We start from the raw sequence: 8693 nt of genomic DNA on the forward strand, positions 1-8693 counted from the left end.
AATCTTTTAGTGTTTGACTAAGATGTTTATGCTTCTGCAAGCCATTGTAAACAGTTGCATAGCATGAAAGACAAATCCGTCTGTCTCCTGTTCTTGGAGCAGTAGTGTCTAAAGGGCAAGCTGACATGCTGGAAAGCATTTCCCATGATAAGGTTAGAGACTGTGAGTGAGGTGAGGAATTATTTTTAAACTTAAAAGTTACAGGCTGGGCTTCATTAACAGATCATGTGAGAGAAGGTTAAACAAAAGCTGCTTGCAGAAGAGGAGAGAGGCTATTGAGACAATCAAATACAGGTCTAAAGTTTGTTTTCCTGAAAATCAGGTAAGAGGGAAATGAGTGCATGTGCTTTTGGGGTGAGGAGCAGTGGTGACTCACACCTGCTGTTATTCCTCCTTTACAAACAGACTGAAGAAAAAAGAAGCAGTACTGTGCTGTTGTGAAATATAATGGATGACTACGGGCAAATCACTCTAGGCTCTTCAATACTACAATTAGCCATGGTAAATCATAATGCATCTTTTTTCCTATTTCTACCAGTCAATGTAAATGCAAGGGTTATCTAGTTTGGGGAATACGAGACACATATGATATAAATCAGTGAAATGCACATTGCCTTGACTGTCTCTAAGATTCAGCTGAAGCATTCACAGCCCAGTAAGATCCCCAGGGTTCTGGCAGTTGCTGTCAGATTTACATTATAATTTCAAATATTTGAATAACTGCTGAATCATTGCGGCAGACACACTACACCAGGTCTTTTATAGAACCTTTCTGTCCACCAAGACCTTCTCGATTTGGATCTTCTCATTGTCAGTAGAGCAGAGTGTCTTTTGATCTCTCTTTCTTTGATCAACCTCAGCCTGTGAGGCATCCTAAATATACGCCCCAAGCTTCAGGACAGCACAGCAGAAGGCAAATGACTTATGCACTGGTTGTTCATTTGCCACTGAAAGTGAGTGTGTGCAAGAGGACATTCATCTGGATATGGGATGAAGCTGATTAATTAGTGGCCTGCATTTAACAAGATACTTTAGGAAACTGTTTCATGTCACAGTAGTGTCCTGATGGCTGCAGGACAAGGCCATACATAGTGTAACAGCTGCAGAGCTGAACACTGCTTTTCTAACTTGTCTCATGACCAGCTATATATAAGTTTATGCAATTTCCTCTTGCTCCATATGGAAACATCCACAGGGATTTTACTAGACCTTGGCCTTGGGCTTGAAGAAGAGCACAGTGAGTGACTGACACAACATTCATACAATCACCCTTGTCACCAGAATCTTCCTCTGCTCTTAGAGCAGGCTATCTCTTGGTGTGTGGTCATGCATTACCAGAAAAGTGGGCTGACCTGGAGTGGTCATGATGGTGCCTATGGTAGCTTGCAGCTGTGCTGGAATGTAGCTGCCTAATACTGGGGCCTGCTCAAGCCAAGCCTCACCATTCAAATGTCAGTGTCCTCTACCTGCAGATGCCTCCCTCTCTGAGCTCTATCACTCGAAGTCAGACTTGGATATTAGCCAAATAAACTATTTTACACACTGGCCTGCAAACAACTCAGTGCTGACTGTAGCCGTGATTTAATGCAAAAATATGGGCTTTGCCCATGGCTGGAAAGGTGGTGATGAAACCCCTTTGTTCAGAGGCTGTCTCAATGCTGTGTACCTGGGTTGCCTTCTGCTCTCCTGCATGCTGATAGTGGTCCCAAGCCTTCCCATTAGCATGAAGGGCAGACACTTGAGCACACAGTACAATCTAAACAGAGTGTCAGCTGTTTCCTCTCCCCCAGCTGATTTTTTTTTTTTAAGGACTTTGTGGCTAAACAAATAACTGCTCAAAACAAAGGCTGTGTTTAAAGGTTTTGCCAGGGTGAATGCAGTGTGCCTCAGCTACAATATCTGTTAACAAAGGCTTTCCTTGGTGTAAGTTTCAGTGCAAATTCTCAGAGGCACTCAGTCCTGACACTCAGATCTGGAATTAGGTACATTCACAACCTGCCTGCAAAAGGTTAATCCCCAAATACTGTGATGAAGACAGACAGACAGGAAGAAAGGGAGAAAGAAAGTGAAGAAATATACAAAATGAATCAACATACTAGCAGTCCAGAGCTTACCTAAAATAATTTTTTGGGACTATTTTGATTATATGTACAGTGGCAAATATTAATGTAAATATAAAAAAAAGTTTTCAATTACTATTTTTCCCCCCCTAGCAAATGAGCCTGAATTTTGTACTTTTTTCATGCAGGCAATACTACTATGTTAGCACAGTTGGACATCCACCCTAAATAGTCTTACATTGTAACAAGGGTAGGACACCCAAGAATGGTTCCATATTAGAACAGCTATTCTCTTCCTGGGTTTCATGAAAAAAAATATACATAACTCAAATATTAAATCATGCACATTATTTCATCTGTTGTTCAATGGACTAAATTTGTAACGTCCTAAGCCATTCACAGATTGTAAATTAAAATGTGTAGAAAGAAAGGTAAATTATTAATGGAAAAATGTACTTCGGTGATGCTATGTATTTAGTATACTATGGTCATTTAAATTAAAATAGTCCACCATAATAGTACTAAAAATCTAGTCTCCCCCTGAAGCAGTAATTAAAATTAAAACAACAGAATTCTTCAATCAAATACTGGATTAGACTTGGTTGAGCTGTCTAGTAAGATATCTAACATCATATAGAAAGCTGTTTTCCCCTATTTTTCTGTACTTCTAATTGAAAGACAAGCCAAGCAGCAGTGGCAATATCCAGCTGCGACTAGCCCATACCTCTTTCTGTATTTGGCTACATAAAAGAACTACATTGCTTGTTGCCCCAAATGCAAGTCTTCAGTTGCCTTTTTTGTCTGAAGGGGACTGGAAACATTAAATCAAAGAGTCATCAGAAAAGGTCTTTAAGAAATAGCTTAGAAAATTCTGACTCAGACAACTGTCTGGCTTTTCATGTTAGCTTTCAAACTGGAATCAATATGAACATGTTTTTAAATGACACCAGAATGTCTAGCATGTCTGCATGTTTTAGCTCTGGCCATAACATGCCCTTTTCACCTGGACTTGGGGCAAATTCTGTGCCTGTCTGATGTTCCTGTAGAAACCCAGTGCCTCCGAGGTTGTTTGCTCCTCCTGCGGTAACCTCAGAGAGGTAGAAGTCCATCTCCTCAGCTGCGGGCCCCTCTGTCGCCAGTGGTCTTTCTCTTAACCTTCCCTCAGGTGACTAAGGTTGTGAGCTGACACACAATAGCTCCTCATGCAGAGTGAAAAGGACGACAGAAAAAGGACAGAGTTGCTAGAAGTGACTGGTAGCTGGCATAAGCAGAATATGTGGGATTTTTTAACGTTTCCCCTGACCTTTCCAACCATCAAGTCAGTTCACAGTCCTTCATACTGCTATTTTATGCCTCAAATTCTTCAAAACAAAAACTAGCAAAAATAAGCTCTTTCTTCCCCCTGCCCCCAAGCTTTATCACCAAGACCATTCACTCTGAAAAATTTGATTTCATCAAGTGTTAGCCTTACCTTATCACTATCCTTTGAGAAAAGCAGAGGTGAGCAGCCACCCTAGACATTGCATTGTGTAAATGCACATTGTATGTTTCCAGCTAGATCTTGACTGAAGATAATCAAAACAAAATAAAAAAGAGATAATAAAATACCTCACTGTAATGGTATCACTGCTAAAGGTAATATTTTGCATTGATTGAATACCGTCCTGTTCCACGAACATTAACTAACAATGCTTTGTTAACTAAGACCTGTTTGGGAGTAGGGGATTAATCCTGAAAATAATTCAGGACTAGTGTCTCTGTGAAACCTCCATACAGCTGTCAGTACTCTTTTCTACATATTTTCCTAGCTAGAGCGTGGTTGTAGAAACAAATTATTTTGGGCTGACAAATCAGCATATGTGCCATGGCAGCACTGGCCAAACTTTAGTGGCAGAAGATGAAAGCCTGGTCAAACTGATTTTTCTTTTCTCTTTCTCTTTTTTTTTTTTTTTTTTTTTTTAAGATAAATTGTTAGTGTGTTCTTTGAAAAGGCTCTGAACCATTTGTTTTATTAAAAACACTGGAAAGACAACAAGAATTCATCAACTGGGTTTGTAATTCAATTCAGCTCAGTAGTTCCACATCCTGTATTCACTACAGGCTTGCAGGAGAAAGTAAGGGTCTAGAAATATCATGTCCCAGTGAGGTCTTGGCTGACTTCGTGCTTTTCTCCTCAAGCAGAAAAATTCAAGAGAATGCTGGTTACTTGTTTTCACATACCAGAGAAAAGGTGTTCAGCTGCAGGGTGCAGTGAGGGTTTTTTTGATAAGACTGCAGATAGTAGGGCTGTGGGTGGCTCTTTATGAATGCTAAGCAAGGGAGATATATCATAAAGGAACAGTATTATCCTCAGGTCCCTGAACAACCTTATCCTTCCCTTCTGTTATGTACATGAAGCTGTGTATCTGCAGAATTCTCTTGCTTGTTGTCTGTTTTTCTCTGTATCCATTTTGTTTCTCCCTCGCACTAGTTCTGGGAAACACCAGGGTTACCTCACATTTCTCAAAAGGCTTTTTAAACTCAAGAAAATACTCAAGTTTCACATGAATCACAGTGAAGCACACAGTGCCTTAATGTGCATCCTTACGTAGGCTGAGCTGAAAGTGAGTAAGAGTTTCACTAGGTAGGCATGCAGAATTAATGGTGAAATTCACACTCGCCCTGCTCCCACTCCCTTAGTAAGGAGTACCTTCTGGTTGTTCTTTCCTTGCAGAGAGTAAAAGACCTAGGGCACCACATCATCCACATGTCTATTTCCCTGCTGTATCTTTTGAGGACATTGGCCATCGCAAGTCAGGTGTGAAAGGGGGAAATCTCCAACTTGCCTGTAAGGCAGCTGTTTGATAGGAGAGAAGAAAACCAAATCAGACCCTCTACTGAAGGAAAGCCAGGGAGACCACAGCTGCCACAGACCAGTGCTTGACAGCTGCACTGTGGTGTTCCCCCATCTGAGCACCTACAGCTCCAATCTGTGGCACAGCTTTCACTTGCCCAGTGAGGATGGGAAGAGATACACAGAGAAAAGAACGAACAGGACACAAAAGAAAGCCTCAACAATAATGAAAATTCACTGGTTCTGCCCTCACACTACTTTTTCCACCATCTATATTGACATCTCATCTCCACAGCTGGTTGTCTCATTTACTTGCAGAAGATCCCACAGCTACCTCTGTGTTATTACTGAAGTCTGATAGATTCTTGGAATTATGAATTGTAGCTAAGAAGAACAATTCCTACCTGTGCTTCTTTTGTAAAGAAACTGAAGTGTGTTTAAGCAAATGGGCAGTGCAATATCCTTGTCTACAGAGATCAAGCCTTTGCACTGCAAGAGGGCATGCTACAGACAAAGGAGGAGGCAAAGGTAGAATGAGTTTTGCTTTTCTGTTTGACTGTTTCTGCTTAGATGAAGTCTTCTGGGGTAAATGACTAAAGATTGAGCATCCTGCAACTGCCAAGTATGATGTAACAATGTGCTACATCAGTAGCAGAAACCAACAGTGATAATAAACATCAATCGTTTTCCTAAGAAAGCATTTTAGAAAAGCAGTTAGGATGAAAGAATTATCACTAAAGGTTAATATATTGTCTGAGGAATCAAAAAATAGCACTTTCCCATTTCTACAGATGCCATTTCTACAATTGACAGGAACCTCCAGCCATGCCAGTTCTGAAGACAGTGAAAAACCACACCCTGTATTATTATCCATAGAGGTGGTATCATACAATTCTGTCAATTCACTCACATGAATAAACTACAAACACACATTTTTAAATGTTTGCAGGACTAAGCCCTAAACACCCAAGTTCTCTGCTGCAGTGGGATGGAAGAATTTTTTTTTTTCTGCTCTCAGGGAATAGTTGATAACACGAAGTATTTTATGCACTTGTAATACACTGCATCAATTTTTTTTTCCCAGCACTGTAACACTAAATTTCAGGAAGACTAAAATAAAATCTAATTATAGAGCACATATATGCAGTCTACTGAATAAAGTGAGAAGTGTATGATTCAAGACAGTATTTCTAAGAGGACTAAATGGAGAGTAACCTAACATTTTTTGACACCTAACTTGAGAAATTAACAAATTTCTAAGAGCTGTGTAAGCAAATTGTATGCTATGGAGGCCAAGTGGAACTGTTAAGAAATTTTCTTCCTGCCCCAAAGCTGCTGTGAAGATCACACAGCAATTTTTTGCTGGGGTTACTCTCTGCAATGAAGTGTATAAGGATCACTAGTGTATTGTTTCAATCTTTACAAGTGTTACAGCAATATTTCATGGTTATATATATCTCTCCAGTCCCAAAGGGTCCAAACTGAGAGCTTGAATACAGTGAATCTATGGTGATGGTGTTGCTGTTTGTGTACAATGTGTTTCATGACAGAAGGAAGCTTCTCATTCTCCTCCAATCCCTCCTGGTTTCTTCTGTTAAAAGTTATTTGCACTGATGTGTGGAGGAGAATGTTCTGAGCACCACAAGCTGAGCATTTTCTTCAGGTAGAGTTGATGAAGCTATGCCACTCACAGATGAGATTAGCAGTCACATTACTTGTACATAAAAACTTTCAGGGTTAGGGCAGAAGATCAGAGTTGCTATTTTACACAGACCTTGTTACGGCTTTTTTTTTTTCCTACTTGTCTTTGAGCCTTGCTTTATGGGTTTTTGTCCTACCACCTCTGTAGAGTTTTCTTTTGTCACTGGAATAATTTTATTTCTTTGGAGCTTCCTCAGACTGGAATAGATGTGTTTGGTTTGTTGCCTGTCCCCCTTCTCTTTGACTAAAATGTCATCCCCAGTGCTGTAAACATCCCTGCAAACTTTTGCTTTCCTTCTTCTCTAGTAGTTGCCCAGCTATCTATCTACATGGAGGAGATAACTGAAAGCATGAGGTAGGAGATGGAGTGGAGAACAGTCTCCTCCACAGTGCCTTCTTCGGTGTAGTGCCTTCTTCGGTATGGTCAGAGGGGTACATCCACACATCACTAACATGGGTGGACATGGTACCCAGAGTGCTTGAGCAAGAAAGGCATTATGCTTTCCCTTTGAGAGATGAAACAACTCCTAGACTCTTCTTGCTGCTGCAGAAGTAGTGTGTGCCTAGATACAGTCCCATCCAACCAAGCCCTTACAGAGACATTTGAAAGTGTGGAGCAGGAGCCCTGCTAGCATGATGACTTTAAATGCCAGATCCCACACATGACGTACTTGGCTAGCAGCTATAGCAATGAAACAAGTTTTGCCAGTAGCTTGGGTCGACATAGTCTTTTTCCCATTAAATAGGTCACAATGTTGCTTTTTGATTTGTGCTCTTGTTTACCAGCTTCTTACCCTGGCTGACAGGTGGCCTGAAGGCATGATGTTGCAAAGGGACAGTGGGATGACTGGAGGTCTGATGGGAGATGTGTCCCTCCTGCTGCAATGCCCTCTGTATCTCCCCAGAAACTCCTGTATAGACAGACAGCAGGTGAGAGAGGGGAGAAGATGGGGTCAGGGCAAGTTGTGCTATGCAGTTTGGTGATTGTGCAATGCTGTGTCCCTAGGCAGGGACTAAAGTCAGTACAGCAGTGCACTCCAATGTCTCCCTGCCCCAGACACCTCCCCTTATTTTACCAGAATGCATTGCACACAGGCTGTGCAGGAAATCGGATGTAACAGATTTGTGGTTATATTGCGAAAAAAAAAAAAAAAAGATTGTGTGAAATCAGCACTTTTGTTTATCTTACAGCATGGTCAGATGAGAGAGTCCTCACCTCCTCTCACGGGTGAATTGTACAGATTGTGCCTCCACGGGTGATGAGGGACAATACAAGACCATCTCTCTCACCTCCCAGTGGCAAGTGTGCTGACAGGTGTCGAGGAAGAATTGTAAAACAGCCAAACAAAGGAGGAATGTGGCAATGGTGATTTTGAAATAAACCTGTTTGTGACAAGCAGTGACTGTGGCAATATTTACGCTATGATTCATACCAAAGTGCAGCACCTACAGTTCTAGTCTGGATGACTTTTAGGATAGAAGCAGCAGCAAATACTATTCTAACGTTTAATATTGAGAAAGCAAGCAAGCATCAAAGCTGCTCTTGATTCTGGTACTGCATTAGCTTAGAGCAGGACTTGTGTAAGAGGTGGATGGAAGCATCTTTACACTGCCAGATATATGTTGCTTGTAACTGACTCACAACAGACTGGGGTTTGCCTATCTCTCTGTATTTACTTGCAGTCTCTCTTCTCTTTTATGTGACAATTGCAATTACAAGAAACTCTTAGCTGGCATATACCACATTGGAGCCCTTTGAGGAAGCTCTCAGAAAGTCCCTACACTGCCTCCCACTCCTTGGTGACAAGACTGAGCTTTGTTACCTGTGTCTGTGCTAGAGAGCCGGCAAGGGTGTCTGTCTTGGTGTCTGTAAGCTCCAGGCAGCTCCTGGAAGCCTCCCTAAAGAGAGAGACACGCAATGTTATTCTCTCAGTGATACTGATAAACAAACTGCTACAGCCAGGAAGACGTCAGAGATGTTTTGTATGCCTGGTTATTGATCCCATCGAAAAGCAGCTTTTAGAAACTCGTCAAATTCCAGTGGATACAAAGTGGAAGCTGCGTGTTATAACACTGCAAAAACAACTCTTCTGAGGGAA

The 8693-nt window shown here is 41.4% G+C and overlaps 1 long non-coding RNA gene across 2 annotated transcripts; it reads left to right on the forward strand.

Annotated features, from left to right (window-relative positions):
* Positions 1–184: 184 nt before the first annotated feature.
* On the forward strand, positions 185–7993 carry LOC146424717 (uncharacterized). 2 transcript variants are annotated; one of them, XR_014846831.1, is made up of 3 exons: positions 185–322; positions 7401–7524; positions 7786–7993. It is a non-coding gene; the product is annotated as an uncharacterized LOC146424717 (long non-coding RNA). The 2 variants fall into 2 exon arrangements; XR_014846832.1 differs by having other exon boundaries at positions 192–322; positions 7381–7524.
* The last annotated feature ends 700 nt before the right edge of the window (positions 7994–8693 follow it).

The sequence above is a fragment of the Lichenostomus cassidix genome, chromosome Z (genome assembly GCF_008360975.1).
Source record: "Lichenostomus cassidix isolate B80296 chromosome Z, HeHo_3.0, whole genome shotgun sequence".
Taxonomy (NCBI): domain Eukaryota; kingdom Metazoa; phylum Chordata; class Aves; order Passeriformes; family Meliphagidae; genus Lichenostomus; species Lichenostomus cassidix.